Raw genomic sequence first — 27,037 nt, 5'->3', positions numbered from 1 at the left:
GAGTAGCAGAGATAAACCCCACAGCTAGTTCTTCAGAGTCATTCTGTCTCCTGAAGAAGAGAGGTGCTGCTCTGGCCAGTTGGCTCAGTGATAGAGAGTTGGCCTGGCATGTGGATGTCCCAGGTTTGATTCCCGACTAGGGCACATAGGAAAAATGCCCATCTGCTTTTCCACCCTTCCCCCTCTTCTTTCTCTCTTTCTCTCTCTTCCCCCCACAATCAAGGCTCCATTGGAGCAGACTTGGCACAGTCACTGAGGATGACTCCATGACCTCGCCTTAGGTGCTATAATGGCTCTGGGTACAGTGGAGCAATGCACCAATTAGGTAAAGCATCACCGCTTAGTAGGCGTGCTGTTGGATCCCAGTCAAGTGCATGTGGGAGTCTGTCTCTCTGCCCCCCTCCATTTCTCATTTGAGAAAAAATATACATATAAATAAATAAAAGAAAAAGAAAAGAAAAAAGGAGCTCCACATCCAGTCTTTCGGTCTATTAAGACATGAAAGGAAGCAGCTGGAAGCCTGAAACTGCTATTAAAATAGCCATATCGTGAGAAAGTAGAAGCTATAAAACAGAAGCCATAAAGTCAAAGAGGTAAAATCCTCACAACATGACCCACAAATCAACTCGACTACAGCCACACCTATATCATTGCAACAGTAACAGCAACATCTCAGTGGAGAGCCCAAGAACTTCACAGAGCTAAATGTTGTAATACAGCAAAACTACTGGAAGAAATCTCTCAGAATATTTTTCCCATTTATTCCTTTTTTCCTTGTTCTTTTTTCTCTTTTTTTATTTTTGAATTGATTTTTTTCTAATTCTTATATTTTTATTCTTATGTTATCTTAGTGTTTTGTCTTTGACTTTTTTGTAAGTTTTCAATCTTTTTTCCTGTATTTTTTCTCCTTTACTCGTCATAACTTTTAAAATTTTTATATTTTATATATTTTTTTAATTTTTCAAGTTTTTTAGTTGTTTTGTTAGGGTTATTAACAATACCACTCTCAAATGCCATGTCAAAAGAAAAATATTAATACCATGGCTACACAAGACAGAGATGTAGTTCAGAAAGAAAATAAAAATTTTACAAAAAAAAATTTAATCACATGGATTAATTGATAGAGAATTCAAAATTAAAGTTGGGAATATACTCAATGAAATGCAAAAAGACACGAATTTGCAACTTAATGAGCTCAGAAAACAAATAATGATCAAAATGAGTGCTTTACTAAGGAAATTGAAACTTTAAAAACAGAGATGAAGAACTCAATACCTGATGGAATTAGATAGGTTAGCTAATAAAGGAAGCCAAATAGAGGAAAGAATCAGTGACATCAAAGATAGGCAACAAGAGATGCTACAGAGAAAAGATGGGAGATTCAGAAATTAAAAAAATTGATAGAGCTCTACAAGAATTGTTTGATTCCATCATAAAGAGCAATATAAGTATAATGTGGATATCAGAAAAAGAAAAGATGGAGAAGAGAATGGAGAGCCTACTCAAACAAATTATTTATGAGAATTTCCAAAACCTATGGAAAGAGTTAAAGCCTTGAATCCAAGAAGCAAAGAATGCTGAGTAACCACAACACCAACAGACCTTCACCAAGACACATGATAATAAAATTCTCAAAAATCAGTGACAAAGAAAGAATCCTCAAGTCAGCTAAGGAAAAGAAGAACATAACCTTTAAAGGAAGGCCCATTAGGCTATTACCAGATTATCAGCAGAAACTCTACAAGGCAGAGAAAAGTAGACCCAAACATTCAAAGTCCTGAAAGAGAGGAATTACCAGCCAAGAATACTATATCCATCAAAGTTATCCTTCAAATATGAAAGAGAAATAAAAACGTTTTACAGACATACAGCAGCTGAGGAAATTTATCACGAAAAAACCACTACTGCAGGGGCTATTCAAACAGACTCAAAAGCAAACCAAATAAAAAATTACAAGTAAATTTCCAACAAGGTTACAATTAAAACAAGTATAATCTGTGACAACACTAACATAAAAGTGGAGAGGATAAAGCTCTGCAGTAGGAAAGGAGGATGGAGTGCAGTAACACTCATATGACAAGGGACTCTTATAGAAATGAACATTTTTTTTACTGTAGTGGTAACCACCCATGAAAAAGCCTCTACAGAAACACACAGCTTAAAAAAGAACAAACAAAAAGAAAGAAGTATGGAATACCACCAAATAAACACAACTGACAGAAAAAAATAAAGAAACAAACAAGACACAGAGCTACCAAAAATCAAAACATAAAATGACTATAGGAAACCCTCAAGTATCAATAATTACCTTAAATGTAAACAGACTGAGCCCACATATTTAGAGGCACAGAGTAGCAGATTGGAACAAAAAGTGATACCCAACCATAAGCTGCCTTCAAAAGACACACCTAAGCTGCATGAACAAAAGGAGATTCCAAGTGAAAGGTTGGAAAATGATTCTCCAAGCAAATAATATCCAAAGAAAAGCAGAAGTAGCCATATTAATTTTTGAAATGTTGACTACAAGACAATAAAGCTAACCAGAGGCCAAGACGGACATTTTATATCGAAAAAGAGGACTTTGTATCAAGAAGAAATGCTTCTAATATATATGCACAGAACCAGGGAACATCAAAATATATTAAAAATCTAATAACTGATTTAAAAATAGAAGCAGTGGTGCAGTAGATAGAGCATTGGACTGGGACACAGAAGAGTCAAGTTCAAAATCTTGAGGTCAATGGCTTGAGCACAGGCTCATCTGCCTTGAACAAAGGCTGAACCAGCTTGAGCACAGAGTTGATAGTTTGAGAGTGGGATCATAGATGTGACCCCATGTTGCTTGCTTGAGCCAAAGGTCACTGGTTTGAGCTAGAAATCACTTGCTCTGCTATAGCACCCCCTCAGTCAAGGCACATATGAGAAAGCAATCAATCAACAACTAAGATGTCACAAGGAAAATTAATGGTTCTCATTTCTCCCTTCTGGGGAAAAACACACACACACACATGCAAAAAAATATAACTTGACTACAGTTTGTCACCCTGCAAAATTACGAACTCAAAACAAATCACAGACTTAAATATAAGACTTAAAATTATAAATTACATGGAAGAAAATATATTTATTAAACTCATGGACTTTTGACACAATAAATAATTTGTAAATTTGACCCCAAAGTCAAGGGAAGTAAAGGCAAAAATAAATGAACGGGACTATATCAAACTGAGAAGCTTCTCCTTAGCAGAAGAAACTGACAACAAAACAAATAAAAAGCCAACTAATTGAGAGATGATATTTGCAAATAACAACTCTTATGAGCAGTTAATATACCAAATATCTAAAGAACTCACAAAGTTCAACAGCAATCAAGCAAACCATTCATTTAAAAAATGGGGAGAGGACCTGAACAGACATTTCTCCCAAGAGGACAAATGGTCAACAGATATATAAAAAGATGTTTATCATCACCAGCTATTTGAGAAATACAAATAAAAACTACATAAGATACCACCTCACACCTGTTTGATTAGCTATTCTCAACAAGATAGGTAGTAACAAATTTTGGAGAGGCTGGGAAGGAAAAGAAACCATCATTCACTTGCTAGTAGGAATGTAAATTACTATAACCATTATGGAAGAAAGTATGGTGGTTCCTTAAAATCTAAAAATAGCACTATAATTGGACCCAGCAATCCCTCTACTTTGTATCTACCCCCAAAGCTCAGAAACATTGGTACATAAAGACACATCCACCTCAATTTTTGTTGCAGCATTATCCACAGTGGCCAAGACATGGAAACAAGAAAGGTGTCTTTTGATAAAGGATTGGATAAAGAAAATGTGGTCCATAAATACAATGGTACACTACTCATTCAGAAGAAACAATGACATAGTGAAATTTACAACAACATGGATGGATCTTGAAAACATTATCCTGAAAGAAATAAATGAATCAAGAAAAGCTATAAACTGTATAATTTCAGGCATAGGTGAAATATAAAACTGAGACTTATGAACATAGATAAAACTGAAACAATTACCAGGTAAAAGGAAATGTGAAGGATGGGTAATGGGACTTGAGTGAATGGGAAGGGAGAGAGTGGAGTAAATTGTAAAGAGAGACAAATATATGGTGACAGAAAATGATTTGAATTTGGGTTATGGGTATACAATATAATCAACAGTTCAAATGTTATAGAAATTTTCACCTGAAATATATGTACTCTTATTGACCAATGTCACCTTGTTAAAGTTATTTTTCTAAATAAAATTTAAAAATTAAAAAAAATAAGGTTCTGAAAATATTCAATGAGATGCAAAGAACAAACAAAAAAACCGACAGGCAATTTAATGAGCTCAAACATCAAATTCATTACAAAAATGAGTACTTCACCAAAGACATTGCAACATTGAAAAAGAACCAAGTGGAGATGAATAACTCAGTACATGAAACAAAATCTGAGGTAAAAAAATTAACTAATACAATGGGCAAAGTAAAGGAGAGAATCAATGACATCAAGAAAGGTAACTAGAAATGCTACATAAAGGAATAGTGAGACATACATTTAAAAAAATAATAGAGATCTACAAAAATTGTCTGAATTTATCAGAAAAGGCAGTATAAGAATAATTGGTATATCAGAAGAAGAGAGGGAGAAGGGAATAAAGAACCTATTCAAACGAATAATTGAAAAATTTCCAAACCTATGGAAAGATTTAAGCCCATGAATCCAAGAAGCAAAGAGAACACTGAGTTACCACAACCCAAACAGACCTTCTCCAAGGCATATTGTAATAAAATTGTCAATACTCAATGATAAAGATAGAATCTTCAAGGCAACTAGGAAAAATACCATAAAATATAAAGGAAGCCCCATTAGGTTATCATTACACTTCTCAGAAGAAACTTTACAAGCCAGAAAAGTGTGGATCCAAAATTTAAAGTACTGAAAGAGAGGATTTGTCAGGCAAGATTATTATATTCATCAAAGTTATCCTTCAAATATAAAGTAGAAATAAAAACAGTTTTTAGATGTACAGAAGCTGAAGAAAATTATTGACAGAAAATCCCCACTATAGAAAATACTAATGGTGGTTATTCTAGTAGTCAAAAAGAACAAAACAAAACAAAATAAAAAATTCAACAAGGTTACAACAAAAACAAGGATAATCTCTGACAACACTAACATAAAAGGGGAGAAAATAAAGATTTGTAGTAACAAAAGACTCATAAAACAAAAGACTTCTGACTTATAAAAATTTTCTTTTAATATCTTAATGATTACTATCCACAGAAGAGCCACTACTAAAACACATAGCTTAAAAAAAAGAAATAAAGGACAAAAGGATGAAACACCACCAAACAAAACCAACTGACGGAAACACAAAAGAGAAAAACCGAAGGAGATGCAGAACTACTGGAAAACAAAACTTAAAATAAATATAGGAAATCCTCAAGAATCAGTAATTATCCTAACTGTAAGTGGACTGAACTCACCAATAAAGTGATATAGAGTACCTGATTGGATCAAAAAGCATAACCCAAAAATATGCTACCTTTAAGAGGCATATTTTAGCTGCAAGGACAAAAGTAGACTCGAAGTTAAAGGTTGGGAAATTATTTTTCAAGGAAATAATAACTACAGAATAGCAAGTGTAAATATAATATCTGAAAATACTGACCTAAAGACAACAAGGTAACAAAAGCAAAGATGGGCATTTCCTAATGATAAAGGGGACAGTATGTGAAGAAACATAACTCTTTCTAATATACTATATATGCACTTACAGGGATTATCAAAGTATAAAAGACATCTATGAACTGATTTAAAAGGAAAAACAGACAAAAACAGAATCATATTTGCATATCTCAACACACCACTGAATGCTTTAGATAGATCATCTAAATCAAAAATCAATAAAGAATTACTGACCTTAAACAACACACTAGACCAACACTTCAACAACAACTAGACATGAGATATTTTCATGACATCTTTTTTTATCTCAGAAAATCAGATTAAACATTTTCTCCAGTGCGCATAGAACCTTCTCAATGATAGCCCATATGTTAAACCACAAAATTAACCTCAACAAATTCAAGAAGATTGAAATTATACCAATAATCTCTGACCATAAGACTATGAAATTAATATTCACCTTCAAAAAGCAAGTAAAGAAACCCACAAACATGTGAAAATTCAATAACATACTTTTGAAAAAAGACTAGTCAAAGAAGAAATAAAAGCAAAGAGCAAAAAATATATACACACAACTAAGAATGACAATACAACATAGAAAAACTTCTGGGATGCAGGAAAAGCAGTAATAAGAGGAAAGTTTATATCATTACAGGCTTATATACATAAACAAGAGATATTGCAAGAAAACAACTTAATATCACATCTTAAAAAATTAGAAAAAAAGGACAAAGCCAACTCAGTGTCAGCAGAAGAAAATAGTAAAAAAATAAAGCAGAAATAAATAAAATACAGAACAAAAAAAGCTATAGAAAAAATTAATGCAACAAAGAGCCAATTCTTTGAAAAGATCAATAAAATTGACAAACCACTGGCTACACTCATTAAGCAAAAGAGGAATCACTCATATAAACAAAACTGGAAATGAAAGAAGAAAAATTACTACAGAGATCATAGATAAAGGACTATACTAGATTACTATGAAAAATTATAAGCCACCAAATTTAACAATCTAGAAAAAATGGATGTTTCTGTAACTATACAATCTTCTTAGACTGAGTCATGAAGCAGTGCAAAACCTAAATAAAACCATAAGTATAGAAGAAATAGAACTGTCAAAAACGTCTCATAAAATAAAAGTCCAGGACAAGATGGTTACACTAGTAAACTCTACCAAATATTCAAAAAAAGTTGGGATACCTATTCTTGTCAAAGTCTTCTTCCAAAAAATAGAAAAAGAAACAATACTCCCTAACACATTTTACGAGGCCAACATAATCCTGGTACCAATACCTGGCAAGGAGAACACAGATAAAGAAAACTACAGACCAATAACTAATGAATACAGATGCAAAAATCTTAAACAAAATATTAGTAAATCAAATACAATACATTAAAAATGTAACACAGCCTGACCTGTGGTGGCGCAGTGGATAAAGCGTCGACCTGGAATGCTGAGGTCGCCAGTTCAAAACCCTGGGTTTGCCTGGTCAAGGCATATATGGGAGTTGATGCTTCCTGCTCCTCCCCCTGTTCTCTCTCTCTCTCTCTCCCTCTCTCTCTCTCCTCTCTCTCTAATAAAAATGAATAAATAAAATCTAAAAAAAAAAGATTAAAAAAATGTAATACATCACAGTCAAAAGGGATTTATTCCAGGAGAACAAGGATGGCTCAACATATATAAATTAGTCAAGATAATAAACCACAACAACAAAACAACTAAAAAAAAATCATATGATATTATTAATAAAGACAGAAAATGCATTCAATAAGATACAAAATACATTTAAGTTTTAAATATTCAGTAAAATGGGTATAGAAGGAAATTACCTCAACATAATAAAGTCCATATATGACGAACCATCAACTAATATCATACTAAATGATGAAAAACTGAAGGCTTTCCCTCTAAAATCAAGAACAAAGCAAGTCTGCTCAATTTGTTCACTATTATTCATTATAGACATGGAATATTCTTTATTTTTAAAAATTTTTATTAATTTTAATTTATTGTGTTAACATGGATTAAAGTGTCCCACTAAATATAACACCCTCACTCTCCATTCCCATGTCCCCCATTTTGCCCCCTTAATGCCCCTCCCCCTAAGTTCCTCCTCCTCCATCTGAGATTTGCTGTCCTGTTATCTGTATTTATGTGTTATGTATATATAATTTCACTAATCCCTTCACCTACTCTGATCCCATCCCCTCATCCCCTTTCCTCTGACAGTTGTCTTTCTGCTCCCTGTGACCCCGCCTTTACCTCTATTCTGTTCCTCAGTTCATTAGATTGCACATATAAGTGAGATCATATAATATTTGTCTTTCTCTTCTTGGCTTATTTCACTTAGCTAGAGCAATGAGGCAAGAGAAATAAATAAAAAACATCCATATTGGGAAAGAAGAAGTAAAGGCATCACTTTCTGCAGATGATATGATCTTGGATATAGAAAAAACTAAAAACTCCACCAAAAAACTGTTAAAAACTATAAACCAATGCAGTAAATCTCAGGATACAAAATTAATATACAAAACTTTACAGCTTTACTATATGCCAACAATGAAATTTCAAAAAATGAACCCAAAAGAACAATTTATTCTATAATTGCAAGCAATAATAAATAAACAATTGCAACAATAAAAAAATAAAATACCCAAGAATAAACTTAACAAATAATGTAAAGGACCTATACACTGAAAGAAATTATATATTGAAAGCATTATTGAAAGAATTTGAAAATGACACAATGAAATAGAAAAATATTCCATGTGTATGAATTAGAAGAATTAACATAGTTAAAATGGCCAAATTACCCAAAGCAATATACAGATTTAATGCAATACCCATTAAAATCCCAATGTCAATTTTTAAAGAAATAGAACAAAATATTGCCAGGTTTGTATGAAATCATAAAAAAAAAAAATAGAAATAGCCCAACCAGATGGTGGCATTGTAGATAGTGTCAGTTTGAAATATTGAGGACCCAGGATTGAGTCCTTGAGGTTACCAACTTGAGCATGGGCACATCCAGCTTAAGCCTGGGCACACCAGCTCAAGCACAGAGTCACCATCTTGAGTGTGAGATCATAGATATCATCCCATGGTTGCAGGATTGAGCCCAAAGTTGCTGGCTTAAGCAAGGTCTCACTGGCTAGAATAGAGCCCCCCCTCTGTCAAGGCACATATGAGGAAACAAGAAAACAAGCAAGATACAACTAAGGTGTCATAACTATGAGTTGATACTTCTCATCTCTCTCCCTTCCTGCTTATCTGTTCCTGTCTGTCCTCTGTTTCTCTCTCTCTCTCTCTCTCTCTCTCAAAAACAAACAAACAAAAAAATCAAATAGCCAATGCAATACTTACAAAAAAATCAAGCCAGAGATAAAACATTACCTGACTTCAAGTTATACTATAGAGCAACCATTATGAAAACGGCATGGTATTGGTAGAAAATCAGATATACTGACCAATGGAACAAATCGAGAGCCCAGAAAGAAAAACATGTATATGTGAACAAATAATCTTTGACAAAGGAGACAAAAACACACAAAGGATAAAAGAAAGCCTAATCAATAAATGGTGCTGGCAAAATTGGACAATCACATGTAAAAGAATAAAACTGGACTACACAATTGAACAAAATTATATTGGATCAAAGACCTAAATATAAGATCTAAAGCAATATATCATATAGAAAAAAACATAGATAATAAACTTATGGACCTTTACTGTAGAAAATATTTTTTTGAATTTGACCCCAAAGGCAAGGGAAGTAAAGGCAACAATAAATAAATGAGATTATATTAAACTAAAAGTATTCTGCACAGCAAAAGAAATTGACAACAAAACAAAAAAGTAGTCAACCCAATGGGAGATGATATTTATAAATAACTGCTCTCTTATGAGGTTAATATCAAAAACATATAAAAAAACTCAAAAAGCTCAGCAACAAACAATCAAACAATCCAATTAAAAGTAGGGAAAATGCCCTGGCTGGTTGGCTCAGCCATAGAGTATTGGCCCAGCTTGTGGAAGTCCTGGGTTTGATTACCGGTCAGGGCACACAGGAGAAGCACCCATCTGCTCCTCCACCCTTCCCTCTCTCCTTTCTCTCTGTCTCTCTCTTCCCCTCCTGCAGCCAAGGCTCCATTGGAGCAAAGTTGGCCCGGGCTCTGAGGACAACACCATGCTCTCCACCTCAGGTGCTAGAATGGTTAAGGCCATAAGGAAGCAACGCCCAGATGGACAGAACATTGCCCCCTGGTGGGCATGCCTGGTGGATCCCAATCAGGTGCATGTAGGAGTCTGTCTGATTGCCTCCCTGCTTCTAACTTAGAAAAAATACAAAAAGAAAAGAAAAGAAAAAGTATGAAAAGGACCTGAACAGACACTTCTCCCAAGAAGACATACCAATGACTAAAAGATCCTTGTCTTCACTAGCTATTAGTTGAATGCAAATCAAAACTACAAATGAGCCTGATCAGGCAGTGGTGCAGTGGATAGAGCACTGGACTGGGACAAAGAGGACCCAGGTCGAAACTCTGAGGTCACCAGCTTGAGTGCGGGGTCATCTGGTTTTACAAAGATCACCAGCTTAAGCCCAAGATCGCTGGCTTGAGCAAGAGGTCACTCAGTCTACTGTGCCCCCGCCCCCAGGTCAAGGCACATATGAGAAAGCAATCAATGAACAACTATGGTGTCAAAAGGATGAATTAAAGAATTGATGCTACTCATCTCTCTCCCTTCCTGTCTGTCTGTCCCTATCTGCCCTCTCTCTGTCTCTGTAACAAAAACAAAACAAAACAAAACAAAAAAAACTACAGTGAGATACCACCTCACACCTGTTAGACTGCATATTATCAATAAAACAGGTGAGAACAAATCTTGGAGAGGCTTTGCAGAAAAAGTAACCCTCATTCACTGTTGCTGGGAATGTAAAGTGGTAAAGCCATTATTAAAAAAAACATATGGTAGTTCCTAAAAAAAATTAAGAATAAAACTACTTTATGACCTAGCAAACCCTCTCCTGGGTATCTACCCAAAAAATTCAAAAACATTGATATGTAAAGACACATGCACCCGCATGTTCATCACAGCATTATTCACAGTGGTCAAGATATTAAACAACCAAAGTTTCCTTCAATAGAGGATTGGATAAAAAAAGAGGTGGAATTCTACTCGACCATAGGAAATGAGGACACATTGTCATTCACAGCAACTTGAATGTACCTTGGGAACATTAAACTGAGTGAAGTAAGTAAATCAGAAAAAGCTAAGCACTATATGGTTTTACACATGGGTGGTATATAAAATGGAGACTTATAGAAATAGATAAAAGTGAAGTGGTTACCAGCAGGAGGGGCTTGGGGGGAGGGATAAATATCTGGTAATAAAAAATGATTTGGGCCCTGGCCGGTTGGCTCAGCGGTAGAGCGTTGGCCTAGCGTCCGGAGGACCCGGGTTCAATTCCCGGCCAGGGCACACAGGAGAAGCGCCCATTTGCTTCTCCACCCCTCCGCCGTGCTTTCCTCTTTGTCTCTCTCTTCCCCTCCTGCAGCCAAGACTCCATTGGAGCAAAGATGGCCCGGGCGCTGGGGATGGCTCTGTGGCCTCTGCCTCAGGCGCTAGAGTGGCTCTGGTCGCAACATGGCGACGCCCAGGATGGGCAGAGCATCGCCCCCTGGTGGGCAGAGCGTTGCCCCATGGTGGGCGTGCCGGGCGGATCCCGGTCGGGCGCATGCGGGAGTCTGTCTGACTGTCTCTCCCTGTTTCCAGCTTCAGAAAAATGAAAAAAAAAAATTAAAAAAAAAAAAAGATTTGACTTTGGGTGATGAGTATACATTATTAACAGTTCATGTGTTATAGAAATGCTTACCTGAGACCTATGTACTCTTATTGGTCAACATTACACCATTTAATTTAATATTCTAAAGAAATTTTGTTTTAAAAATGCACTTTCTAGCCCTTTTCTGACTCTGATCCACACTGCCTTAGGGAGGTACAGACCAATGTTTTTATGTTTACACAAGCAAGGCCATTTTTTCTAAGAGCAGTAGTGTGACCACAAATTCTTAATAAAAATACTTTTTGTTGAATAAAATTTCTTGGTTCCAGATATTAAAAATGTCCAGTATTAATTTTCTTTTATACAGTGGCTGAGTTATTTCCCATTATATTCATACACTGGCCAATCACAACACAGAAGGGATTCTAACCGAAGTCTTATGATTTTGTAGTCATGAGAATTGGTGGATTTTCTCTTGATTCTGTTGAGTATTGCCTGTTACTGGGAAGTATATGCAAATTTCAGCAATAAAAGTAGGGCATGGTTAAGCTCCTAAAGGGGACAGGTGGTATGCTATTGTGTTCTTGAATCTCATGGGCCAGGTGACAATTTTATATTCATATTAGAACCTTGACTACTTTCTTCACTGTTTGATTTCCAGAACCGAATCCTATGCTAAACACAGAGTACATTCTCAATAAAGTTATGATGAATGAATAAATGTGATTAAATAAAAAGGAACCTAGGGAATATGTAACATTTAGAGAGATAATGCATGTGGAATTAGGAGCTCAAACTCTGGAGCCAGATTGCAGATGTTCCAGTCCCAACTCTGACCTTAACTCACAGTGTGACCTTGGGCAAGCCATTTTCTCATCATGATAATGTTAATCATACATACCTTAAAGAGCTGTTTGTGAGAATAGAATTTTAAAGCATTAAAAGCAGGTGGAACATTGCCTGACTTATAGTGATTTCTCAATAATAATCCTTATTATCTTCAATTATTTCTAGGTAGCCATGTATACAAGGCCATGTGAGTACTCAAAGTGTACCAAAGTCTGTGCAAGTGTGTAGAAACTCTTTTTCTGTTGCTTAGGGATATATATCCCACTTATCTCTGGATCTTCAGTGGCTGACCAAGTGGTAGCTCTCAATAAATGAGCATATTTTGAATACAGAGATGCTTTCAGCAGTCTGAGATGATTGGCATTCTTACAAATACAGGCAATGTCAGTCTTTGTTTTTGTATAACAATCCCTCTAGACTCTAGCTTCAACCTTTCACTTGAAATCTCTTGATGTTTGCCACTTTCTTTGCCATGGAGTTGTATTTGGAATCTTCATCTGCCTCACCCCTTCATTGGGACTATCTGCCATTATCTACCATTATTTTGCCACAGGGTAATGCTTCTTATACAATACCTCCCTGGTTTCATGAACCATAGCCTGAGTTACAAATAATAGTCCATCTTAAGATTACAGAGGTAACAGGTACAATATCCCAGTTAACTGGTGTATTTTGTCTTGTTTCTCTTTTTGGTGGAATAATTTGGATACCAGAAACATTATTCATAACAATTCAGGGCAAAAGTTATAAGGACAGATAACCAGGGTCAACTGCAGCTGGCTGTAGGATTCTTGAATATAGCCAATTGTTATGTTCATCAATAAATACTTAATAACTAATAAAATGGCTGGCATCTTATTAGTAGGTATTCAGCATTATGAGCCAGCATTTATTGGATGTATATGGCACCATGCTAGGCACTATCTTATACAGTTATAAGAAAATTGATATAATTATCTCATTACAAATTAGAAAACAAAACCATAAAGTTAAAAATGACTAAGTCACCTGATCAGGTGGTGGTGCAGTGGATAGAGCATCAGACTGGGATGTGGAAGACCCAGGTTTGAGACCCTGAGGTTGCCAGCTTGAGCATGAGCTCATTTGAGTAGAGCAAAAACAGCTCACCAGCTCAGACCTAAGGTCGCTGAGCAAGGGGTCACTTGGTCTGCTGAAGGCCCACGGTCAAGGCACATATGAGAAAGCAATCAATGAACAACTAAGGTGTCACAATGAGAAACTGATGATTGGTGCTTCTCATCTCTCTCCGTTCCTGTCTGTCTGTCCCTATCTATCCCTCTCTCTGTCCCTGTAAAAAAATAAAATAAAATAAAATGACTGTCACCAAGCAAGTAGGTGGCTGAGTGAGGATATGACCCAGGAGGTGTGTCTCTCTTAGGTACACCTCTCTCATATCCTTAAGAAATAGATTATTAAATTGTATCTCAAATATAAGATCACAAATATACAGAGAAATGAATTCAGATGACAACATGCTGGTTTAGAAGGGATGTCTGGCAACCAACAGTAGCTTAGCATAGTTTCTTTACTCTCTGACTAGTGGATCTAGATGTCAGTAGATGCAGTAGATGGATCTCGCTTACCACGACTAAAGAAACACCTACCAACTTTTAAAACTCTGTATATACTCTTTTTTTTTTTTTTTTTTTGCTTTTGGTAAGTGAAACTGTGTTATTATCTTAAACAATCTTCAATTTTTCTAGATTCATATGTACATACCACATTTTCACAACTTGTGCAGCTGTTCACATGAGTAATTTGGTCCAAATTTCTCTTTCATGAGAACCCCCACACTATATTGTTTCTCTCATCTAGACATTAGGAGATAGGACAGGGAAGGGGGAAAAGAAGAATTCTTTCCCTGAGCCTTAAAAGTAAGCCAGTGAAGAGCAGCAGGAAGGGCAGTACAGCCAGATGAATTCACCCTGTGCTACATTAACTTAAATGAATGTATTTCCTAATCAAAGAGCAGGAGTAAAACTTATAATCTCGTTAATGGAGAAGCCCTTAAAACTAGTACTAGGAATAACTAAAATAAAGTTGGTATAATTTTGTCTTTAGCCTAACTCCCATTCATTTGGATAAGATTGAACAGAAGATAAAATCATAATCAGATGAACTAAGAAACTATGGTTTATATTACCCAAGCAATCTGATGTGAACAAATTTAGTCCAAAAATAGTATGTGGTTAATTGGCCTAATTTTACTTGACATATTTCATCTTTGTGTAATGTTTTTGCTGCATTGAGCTTTATTCTATGATTCATGACACCCCAGAAAGCCATATCTTCAGTGGGATACTGTGAAGGTATAATCATAAGACATGTGAGTAAGGTCTCCAGAAGCCCAAATTTGCAATTATCACCATTACATTTAGATGTAATTTTATTTTTCCATTGGTTATCTAGTCATGTAATTGATGCTAAGCATTTTTAGTCTTCTTACCATTGATAATAACATGACCAAGGATGTAATTTTTAGTGAGTTTTCACTTATTTATAACTTATACTTAAGATTCAGTTAGCATCAAGAAAACAAACAAAAAAAAACAACAAAATTTTATTTTGGAACACTTTCAGATGCTTTCTTTAAACTGAAAATACATAAAATACTAAGAACAATTATAATACATTTCCTATAATGATTATTCAATTAACTTTTACTTCTTCCTTATTCTAGTGCCTGATTACTTACATTTGGACCCTTTAGAAAAGTGCACTACAAGAAAAAAAATCAGCAAAATAAAAAGATAGCCAACCAAATTAAAAAAGATATTTGTAAACAATGCATCTGATAATGGGCTAATATCAAAAATATATAAATAACTCGTACAACTCAACCAAAAACAAAACAGCAATCTAATTAAAAATGGACAGAAGCCCTGGCCAGTTGGCTCCATGGTAGAACATTGGCATGACACGTGGATGTCCCAAGTCCAATTCCCTATCAGAGCACACAGAAAAGGTAACCATTTGCTTCTCCACCCCTCCCTCTTCCCTTTCTTTCTCTCTTCCCCTTCCACAGTCATGTCTCGATTGGCTTGAGCGAGTTGGCCTCAGATCCTGAGGATGGCTCCATGGCCTCTGTCTTAGGTGCTAAATAATGGCTCAGGAGCAATAAAGCAAGGGCTCCATATAGGCAGAGCATTGCTTCCTAGTGGGCTTGCTGGGTGGATCCCAGTCAGGTCTCATGTGGGAGTCTGTCTCTCTGCCCCCTCTCCTCTCACTATTTTTTTTAAATGGACAGATAACCCGAACAGACACTTTTCCCAAGAAGATATGCAGATAGCCAACTTACATATGAAATGATGCTCAAATTCACTAACTATAAAGTAAATGCAAATCAAAAGCATGATGAGATACCATCTCATGCCTGTTAAAATGGCAATCATCCGTAAGACAAGAAATAACAAATGATGGAGAAGATGTGGAGAAACGGAAACTGTTATACAGTGCTGGTGGGAACTGATACAGATACTATAGAAAACAATATGGAGGTGCTTCAAAAATTAAGAATAATTATGACCAGGAATTCCTTTTTTGGGTATCTAACTAAAAACTTTGAAAACATATTTTTGTGCAGATATATGTACCCTTGTTTTTATTGCAGCATTATTTATGGTAGCCAAGACATGGGAAAACCTAAGTGTCCTTTGATGCATGATTGGTTAAAGAAGATATGGTTCATATATATAATAGAGTAGTAATTACTTAGGCATAAGAAAAAAATGAAATATTGTTATTTGTGACAATGTGTATGGATTTTAAAAGTATTATGTTAAATAAAATAAGTCAGACAAAAAGAACAAGAACTTTATGATTTTACTCATATGTGGAATATAAAACCAAAAACAACAAATGAGCTAACAAGACAAACTCATAAACACAGGTAACAGTATGGTAGTTACCAGATAGAAGTGGATATGGTAGGGAGAGGATGAAGAGGATAAAAGGGATTAAATGAAGAGGGTAAAAGTGATCAAATATATGTTGATGGAAGGAGAGTAGACGTTGGGTGCAGAGCACACAATGCAATATACATATAATATACTATAAAATTGTACACTTGAAACTTAATGATATTAACTATTGTCACCCCAATACATTTCATTTTAAAAAAGAAATTTGCAGTAGTACCCATATTATTGGAGTTGAGTCACACTGTTACAACTTTAAAATTTTCTAACCTATTGCTTTTAGTAGAAATTATTTCTTTTTAAAAAGTACTTCATATGCATGGATATACTGAGAAGGAGCTAAATAGAGATGAGACCATCTGCTTCTCTTCCACTTCTTCTCACTATTTCTGCCTCTTCTTTCACAGTCAGTGGCTCATTGGTACAAACATCAGCCCCGGGCTTTGAGGATAGCTCAGGTGGTCTGAGCATTGGCCTCAGGCAATGAAGATGGCTTTGTTGATTTGAACATTGGCTCCAGACAAGGGTTGCAGTGTGGATCTTAGGGCACATTCACAAGTATGTGTACCTCCCCTCCTTTCACTTTAAAAAAAGTGCAAGTTCAGCATTGCACATAACATTTTATCTTATATAAGATGTTTAGGTAACTAATACTACAGTACTAAGTTTAAGAACAGGATTAACAAAGTAAAGACCCACTTGTTAAAAAATACTCAGAATAAAGCACAGACATTCAAAGTTAGTGTTTTCTAAATTTATCTACCCACAAGAATCATACTGTCTGCTAGTAAATAATAAGTTGAGATTTCTGGACCACTTTCAGTCTTCTCTGCCAGATAATGGATATATTTTTTAGCAAGCACTCCTAGTGATTTTTATAATCAGCAAGTGTAAGAAACACCAGTCTAATTGAAAACAGAGAAGACAACAAGAACAGTTGCATAAGAATCCAATATTAGCATTAATGCATCCTTTCTTTTACTTCAAAATCAAAAGTATTATCTTGCATAGCTGACTCTGTGCTAGGAACTGGAGATACAAAAGTGAGCAAGAGAAAACCCTGATCTCTCAAATTTTACATCCTATGAAAAATTAAAAACAGTAATTATATAATCAGCAGTTTACAGTTATGTGGATTGCTACTAAGTATTGTCATATGTCAAGAAGGTGAATACTGGGAAGATCTTATTTCCTTAGGGGTGCCTGAAGGCTTACCTGAGAAAAAAATTTAAGCTACTATTTGAATGATGAATAGGCATTAGCTAGGTGACAAAATGGAAGAGATTATTACAGGTTGAAGGAAAGATCACTGACATGTAGAGAGTCCAAAAAAATCTTAGAGAATTTCATTAAGATTTTGCTACAGAAAAGGAGTTAAAGAGTCAAAATGAGCTATAGTTCACACCGGTGATACACTGATATATGCCCAGTCTATCTATGTGCCAACCAGATAGTACTCAGACCTTGGCATGAGTCCCAGATTAGACTTTTAAATTTACCCAGTCTTGTGAACTTTCCCATGAAACCGATATGCTTCAATACCAAGAGAACAATATTCTATTATCTTGTTCACATTTCTCAGTTGAAAATCGCAAGGCAGTGTAGTAAAATGGGAAAATTTGTAGGTTTTAGAATCAGTAGACAAATTAAACCCAGCTCTATTACTCACTAACTACATGGTGTTAAGCAAGTCACTTAAATCTTATTGAGCTTTAGTTTCATTGACTGTACAATAGGATTAATAACCATTTTTATCACATAAGGTGGTTTGAGGATTCACTGAGCAATTGATTTATAGTATAGTGCAGTGATTTTTAACCTGTTTCATCTTATGGCATACATACACTAATTACTAAAATTCTGAGGCACATGCAGTATATTTTTTGCCAATATGATAAAAAAATAAATAAAATTTTGATTCATTCACACTGAATGGCTATTATTGTATTGGTTGTTGTCATTTTTTATTTGACAATCTAAGTAAAAAGAGGTCAGTGCCCCTGATTAATAGCCAGGTATTGCATGGTTTAAAAATTCTTGTGGCACACCAGATGGAAATTGTTGGTATGGCAGATAAGAACTTTGATGTACACAGACCTGTGTTTGAATCTCAGTTCTACTACTTATCTCATGGGTAACATTGGGATATGTTGATTTACTTTCCTGAGACTCAGTTTCATCAACTGCGAAGTGGTGATAGTAATACATACAACTGAGCTGTGAGGAATAGAGATAATGTGTCAAAACTGTCTCATGCAGTGCCGCTTAACACATAGTTAATACTCTACAAATGGTAGTCATTAATCTTTCTTTGGTATCAATTCAGCATTCTGATTCAAATGAACTCAGAATAAATTTTGAAGTATGCTAGGCAGCAGGTATGAAGCGAGAGCCAGAAGCCCTTGGGAAGGTCACTTCTCACTCTGGAATTCAATTTCCACAGATGTGATATGAAGAAGTTAAGTGTCTCAAACTATCGATATTGAAAGACCATTTTATCCCAATATATCATAGACCAATACATATGTAAAATACAAAATCACACTCTTGGACATCACTGCAATGCCAAATTTCTTAAAAATCCATAAATGACTTTGAGTCAGATTTTGTTTATAATATGAGTATCCATTTATGTAAAACTTCCAGAAGAGAGAAATCCATAGTCAAGAAGCAGATGGGTAGTTACCAAGGGTTAGGAAGAGGTAAGAATAGTGAGCAACTGCTTAATGGGTATAAATTTTTGGAGGGGTGATGAAAATGTTTGTTACTATACAGAGCTCACATTTGCACAGCATTGTAAATATACTAAATGCCACTGAACTGTTGATATAATATGGCTAATGGATGATATATAGTATGTTATGTAAATTTTAAGAAAACATTTAAAAATAAACTTATGTGATTTTAAAAAGTTTATAAATGCTTACTCATGCTCTGCGTTTAGCACATTATAAGCATATAACAGTTCCTGAACCAAGACCATTGACCACATATTGAATAACTTTGGCCTCAGTGATCTCTAAGACTCTCTCAGCTCAAACATATTGATGCTGTGTGGAACTAACATCATTCATAAGAATAGTCTATACTACTACAGAGACCAAGGGGACCAACGGTGTTTCTCCAAGAATGGTAAAAGTGTGGTGGAGATTATGGTGGTAAGGGTTGTGACATTCACCACTTGATAGGCTCCTTCAGGACAAGAACTTGGTCTTATTGACTTCTGAATCCTAGAGTCTGCCACAGTGAACACTCTATAACATTTTAATAGATGGAATTCAATGAAAAATCTTCCCAAGTGTTTTGAGATCCAGGCTATTTTTGTCCTAAAGAATGCCTACAGACATTGGCTCTGTGCAATAAAATCAATTTGTGCGGGGAGGAAGTAAAAAGAATTAAGTGTAAGAGTTGGGTTTAACGGCGATGCATACACAGAATAATCACCTGAAAACTGTGAGAGTGTGTTTTGAGATTGCTAGGGCATGGCAAAATCTGCATGTACATGTGCAGGACTAACCAGGAGCATACCAGGCCAGAAACTGCATTTAAAAATACAGTCATTTTAAGCACCCAGTTCAATGTGTTTTGACAAATATATATATCCATGTAATTACCACCACAATCAGGATACAGAACAGTATTTCCATTATGCCACAAAGTTCCTCTGGCTCCATTAAACTAATTTTCCCCACTAAGCCCAGATAATTTTTCTGTTTTCAAATTCTATAAAGTTTCATATATACTTTTTTGTATCTGGCTTTTTTCACCGAGCATAGTGGTTTCAAGATTCATCTATGTTTTTGCATGCATCAAGACATCATTTCTTTTTGTTCCATCATCAAAATTCCTTTATGTATTCCCCTGTTGATAGACATTATGGATATTTCTAGGTGTTGACTATTACAACAAAGCTGATGTGAACATTGTATACAGATCTTAGCATAGGCATCTGTCTTCATTTCTCTAGGGTAAAAACTAGAAGTAGAATGATTGGGTCATGTGTTAAGTGTATTTTTAACTTTATGAGAAACTACTTAATGTCTAACCAAAATGATTATAGCAAGTAAAATAACACAGAATTTCTTTTGTGATTATGATGAAATAAGTATCTCCATACTTGCCTTCACACAGTTTACAAATAGTAAGTTGGACAAAATAAATAAAGCAACTAAAAATAAATAAAAATAATTTCAGTAAAAAATAAATGAAAACACTGTTTTCAGATATTAGATGTCAGGTAGCACTGAACTGAACTCTCTGAGATAAAGTAAATAACAGAGTTTAACCCTATGATCACTCTGATGTGCCACATATTAGCCCTTAGATAAAATATTTCTAGAACATTAGCTACCATTATATGTTAGGCATCATTATAATTAGCATAATAAGTTAAAAGCAGTAAATGATCAAAAAATAATTAAACAGTCTTATATGGACTTACTTTATTATTTTAGTACCTTTAAAAAAATATTCACATTTTGAAAAATGCCAAACTTACATTAAAGTAACATGAAAAAGTTTCAAACAACTTTCATATATAACAACCCCCCCTTTCTCACGGGATATGTCCCAAGAACCCCTAATACTGCAGGACTATGGAATCCTATATATATTATGTTGTTTTCCATACATGCATACATACATACTTACAGTAAAGTTTACTTTATAAATTAGACAATAACACAATAAAATAAAACAATCATAACAATATACTATAATAAAAGTTATATAAATGTGATCACTCTCAAAATATTTTACTGTACTCACACTTCTTCTTGTGATAATGAGAAATAATACCTATGTGATTATACAAAGTGAGATTAATGATATAGGCATTATCACATCATGTTAGGTCACTATTGATCTTCTGATGATTTATAATAAACATTTTACAGCTTCTCTTTGGCATATATCAATTGCTAGCGTCACCACTCTTGTGCTTTGGAGCCATTATTAAGTAAAATAAGTATTACTTAAACACAAGACTTTAGGGTACCTCAGCAGTTAATCTGATAATCTGGACAGCTACTAGGTGACTAGTGAGTGAGGAGCATATACACCATTGATATGCTGGACAAAGGGATTATTCACAACCCAGACCAGATGAGGCTGGGCTTCATGAGATTTTAATACTCCACTCAAAACAGCATACAATTTAAAACTTATGAATCATTTATTTGTGGAATTTATTATGTAATACTTTCAGACTAGTTGACCATGGGTACCTGAAACTATGGAAAAGTAAAACCACTGACAAGGGGGTACTATTGTACCCTTTACCCAGAAACCCTACTGAAGTTTCACCAGGTGTCTCAATAATATCTTTTCTTTTTTATTTTTATTTATTTATTTTTAGTAATAGAGAAAGAGAAAGAGAGGAACAATGACCTGTTCTCGTATGTGCTCTTACCTGAGATAAAACTGGCAACCTCTGCACTTTGGGACAATGCTCCAACTATAATCTGTCTGGCCAGGGCTCAATATATCTTTTCTAGCAAAAGGATCCAATCACTGACCACATATTTCATCCTGTTGATATATCTTTCCAGTCTTTTTCAATGTAAAATCATTTCTTGTTTTTTATTTTTTTTTATTTTCATGACATTGACTTTTCTTTAAAGATTGCAGATGTCATTTTTTAGAATGTCCTTCATTATAAATTTGCCTAAATTTTCTTAATGGTTAGATGAAAGCTTTCCATTTTGACTGAAATATTATAAAAGTGATGTTATGTTTTCATTCTGCCTTATCAGGTGGTACCTGATGCTGATTTGTCAGCCTAAAGTAGTGTTAAATTTGGTCATTTGGTTAATATAGTATCTGTAGTGGAATAACCCATTGCATGGCCTTGGATGGAAACACAGCCAACAAGAAAAGAATGTTTTGCCAAGAGAATTGTTTTGTGACTTGAAGGCGGGTCACTGAAACAGGTCTATGTGACTGAAGGCAGTTGCTGGGCTTTTCTCAGTAAAACATTCTCATAAGATTTCTGTACTTCCCAAGGTTATCCCTTAAGATAAGGAGAGGAATGTTGTGGGATCCATAGAAGCAATAGCAATTAATGCCTTCTGATATTATGTTATTACTAAGCTATCTTGCAGGTGCACTCCATGTATCTTTAAGTAAAAGTTACACTTGATGTTATGCCAATTTCTCAGTAAACAAGCTTTTTGAAGTCTTTTTTCTTCTTTTTTTCTTTTTTTGTACTTTTCCAAAGCTGGAAAAGGGGATAGACAGTCAGACAGACTCCCGCATGCGCCCGACCGGGATCACCTGGCACACCCACCAGGGGCGACGCTCTGCCCACCAGGGGGCGATGCTCTGCCCCTCCGGGGCGTTGCTCTACCGTGACCAGAGGCACTCTAGCACCTGGGGCAGAGGCCAAGGTGCCATTCCCAGCGCCCGGGCCATCTTTGCTCCAATGGAGCCTTGGCTGCGGGAGGGGAAGAGAGAGACAGAGAGGAAGGAGGGGGTGGGGGGTGGAGAAGCAAATGGGCACTTCTCCTATGTGCCCTGGCTGGGAATCGAACCCGGGTCCCCCACACGCCAGGCCGACACTCTACCGCTGAGCCAACCGGCCACGGCCATTGAAGTCTTGTGAATAAAATTAGGACACAGCGCGAACTCGGGGCCATTTGCCTGAGCGAGCGGTGGTCCTTTGCTAGTCCTTGATGATTCCATCTGCTGATCTCTCTCTCTGCGCCTCCGACTCACAACAACATTTGGCGCCTACTGTGGTGCCTTAAGAAGAGGTTGGGAACAGATGGAACCCCGAAAGGGTAAGTTGGACGCAGTGTGTATGCGATACTTTCGGGTAACTAGCAAAGTCATGGGAAATTCCCATTCATTACATGACAGTTATGTACAGGTTTTGACATCCCTTTTAAAAGGGTCTGAGACTCAGATAAAAGACAAGGTTTTGTTACGTTTTTAAAATGCTATGCAGAAACACTGTTATTGGTATACTCCTGAACATTGTAATCAATTGAATTTGAATGTTTGGCAACAAGTAGGAAAATCTTTATGATGTGTTCATCAGCATGGAGATCCACTTGATGCTGATGTGGGCTGCTTATAATCTTATTGCTACAGCCCTTGGACCTTTACAATCAGATAGAGATTCTGTTAAAGACTTGAATGAGCTTATTTTTAATGAGCCTGAAGAATTTGATTCAGCACAGAATGAACAGAATAATGACTTGGACAATACTGCCTCTGCTTCTGAAGTTACTGATAATGTTAATGAAATTCAGCCATCCAAAGGCTTTCATCCCTCTTTGTTAAAAAATGAGGGAGACCCTATGGATAATGTTGCCTGTCTAAAACATTTATTAAGTAAACTACAATTTACACTGGAACAACAGGAGAATGGAAATCAGTATACTGCTTATCCTGTTCAAAAGCAAGATATATGTGAGCCTACGGCTCCTCCAATTCAAGGTCAAAAATTAATTGGTACTGGCAGGGGAAGGATTTTTCAATTCCCTGAAATCTCTGAAATGCAACAGGTGCTTACACATCATAATGATTTAGAATCTAATTCTAGTAATTTTTCTGTATCTATTTTTTTCAATTATTCAACAGCCTTTTCCTCTTAATGCTCCAGATGCTGGGGGAGGGCATAATATCCAATTTGACCAATTGAATTTACTTTCTTAAAGCTAGTCAAACAATCTATTCCTATGTATGGACCTCAGTCCTCATATGTTCAAGGTCTGATCTCTTCCTATTGTAATAATCATTTAATCATTCCTTTGGATTGGGATTTACTTGCTATTATGGTTTTGGAACCAGTACAATATTTACAATTAAAATCTTGGTGGAGAGAGGAGGCTTTTCGAATATCTCACATGAATGCCAGAAATAATCCCCCCGAAGTTACTTTTGAAATGCTCATCGGAGTTGGTGCTTATGCAGCTGTGGGACAACAAACTGGTTATACTGATGCTGTTATAGCTCAGATTAGATTGCTTGTCTTAAAGCCTGGATGCAAATCACTGGAAATAGAGACAAGGAAGAAAAGCTTAAAGCTTTACATCAGTTGGTACAAATTCAATTAGAATTAGGACATATAGAAGAATCATGAAGTCCTTAGAATTCTCTAGTCTTTGTAATAATAAAATAAATAAATATTAATTTTCTTTGGTGTTTTATCTACAATCCTCTGAGCATCATTTTGTTTCTTTCTTATTCTTTGCCTGGAAACTGAGGCGGGGGACATGTGTTGGATCTGACTATAGAAAATGTCCCAGCAGCTGCCAAGAGAATTTTCTTGGGGAAATTTTGTTTAGTCTCATCCATCGTCAGTCCCTCTGTCAGAAAATGCCCTGATTAAAATCAGGCAGGCATCTTTCTAGTCTGACTGTGCTCTGAAATCCCTGGTTTCTCTTTGGTTTGTCTAGTCTGGTTTGTCTGATTCTAATTTCTGTTTAGTTTTTGTTTAATATTGTCTAAAATGTGATTTTAAAGACCTGAATTGTGTTTACATACAAAGATTAAAAATGCTGGCTTTCTTTTATATTGAAAAAAGTTTCATCCATATATTTTTTGCTTTAAAATGAGAAATTATAAGGAGCGCTCATTTAAATTGAAATTGAATAGAATATGGATCCTTAAGACTTGCTAATTAAGTTAATACATTATAAGGTATATTCAAAGTTTGAAATCAAATAAGAATTCAAATATTAGGATTAATTAAAGTTATATGTTATACTTGTGTTTCTGTGTTGAAAATTGTCTTGTTTATGTGTAAAATATGCTCAAATTTGTAAAACTAAGGAATTAAACAAAATTAAGTCATTTTAAGAATTTATCTCAAGCTGCTTCAGACAGTTGGCTGCTTGTAAGGCAACATCCTGAAAAAGAAGGCACTGAGGAAAGCAGGAATTTAGTTCCTCTGATGCCCTATAATAGACTTAACAATACAAAAGACTTTTAGATATAGAAGCTGATGCATCTCTTATAACTAAGCAACATTAGTTTTCTTTTTAGATCACTTAGGCAGTAGTCACTAAGCTGCATGGCTTAGGAGAAGTCCCTAACAAAGCTCTAAAATTTCTTTTACAATAGGAAAATAACAAGAGTCATTCGGCCTCTGATAAAGAAAAACACTTATCTTATAAATAATTAAAAGAGCAACATTTTAAATTACAGTCTAACCTTTCTGACAAGGAGTTTTTTATACTCACTATGACCAAATTTCTGTCAAAGCTCTTAAAGAGTTAAAAATGGCTTGCTCCCAGTATAAAACTAACTGTCTTTATATGCAGGAACTGCTATCCTCCTTCATGGACTCTGAATGTTTTATTTCAAAAAATTTAGAAATGTTAGCTTGGACTGTTCTTTCAAAAGCAAAAGAGTTACAGTTTATAACTTAGGAAAATCAAGCTTGTATTCAACCTAATCAAAATGCTAATGCTAACTGTCTTATTAATATTACACAAGATGAACTTTTTAAATAGACAGTTTTCTAATTTACAACAGCAATGTAGACAAAATGTAGGGGTGAGGATTTACTCTTATCTCCACAGATATGGGACTAGTAGATACCTTCCAGAAAATTGAAGCCTCAGCATAAGTTGAAAATAGAAAAAAGGGAAATTTGACAATTAAATAAACTGACCTAGGTGGCAAAAAATTTTTTTTAATTAAGACTAAGACTTCAAAAAAATCATTGACTCTGTTTCTAGCAATGCTAGCTGTTGTGTCTATAACAATAAGCATAACTAACTATTCTTACTAAGTTTATATTACTTAAATAAGCAATGTTGAATAGTCAGACACTATATCAACATTATGTAAATCAACCTTTAAAAAATTGTTAAAAATATCCTCAATCTTTAATAATCCATTATGTAAATGACATATTAATAGCTTATAAAAATAATGCTGAACTTTCAGTCATCCTTAAAAATGCTTCTGAAACCTTAAATCAGTGTAGTTTGATTGTAGTTAAAGACAAAACTCAAACATCCTGTCCTATTAACATTGTCACTGATTCACAATATGTAGAACATACAATTAAACTTATAAAAACTGTTTATATTTCAAATAATAGTTCTAGATTGCACAAATTGTTCCAGGAGTTACAACTTTTATTGTAGGAATGAAGTTTGCCTATCTATATAACTCATATTTGTTCTCATACAGCTTTACCAGGACCTATGTCTACTACAGATAATGAAGTTGATCAATTACTCATTAGATCAATAAAAATAGCTACTAAGTTTTATACAAAGACTCATACAAATAAAAAAGATTTAATGCAAAAATTTAAAATAACCTGGTGAGAAGCTCAGAATATTGTTAGAAACTGTCCTCAGTATAGTATTATAAATACTCCTCCATTACTGAAAGGAATGAATCCTAGAGGGCAACATAGTAATAACCTGTAGCAAATAGATGTTACTCATATTTCTTCTTTTAAAAAACTATCTTATGTATAGTTTTATTAATATTTATTCTTCCTTTTGATAGGCCACACCTTTGCCTAGAGAAAAGGCTTATTGTGTCATTCAACATCTTATTGAAGCTTTTAAAGTTATAGGCATTTCTAAAGCAATTAAAACTGACAATAATCCTGCCTATACATCTACTAAATTTCAACAATTCTTAGCATTTTAGAATATTAAACATACTACTAGAATTCCATATAATCCACAAGAACAAGCAATTATTGAACGCAGTAATTGCACTCTGAAAAATATATTATTTAAACAATACGGGGGAGAAGAAAGGAGATTATTCCCTAGAATTATGTTAC

Source organism: Saccopteryx leptura, chromosome X (assembly GCF_036850995.1).
Source record: "Saccopteryx leptura isolate mSacLep1 chromosome X, mSacLep1_pri_phased_curated, whole genome shotgun sequence".
Taxonomy (NCBI): Eukaryota; Metazoa; Chordata; class Mammalia; order Chiroptera; family Emballonuridae; genus Saccopteryx; species Saccopteryx leptura.
The sequence above is the reverse complement of the archived record's forward strand: the minus strand, read 5'-3'. Positions refer to the sequence as shown.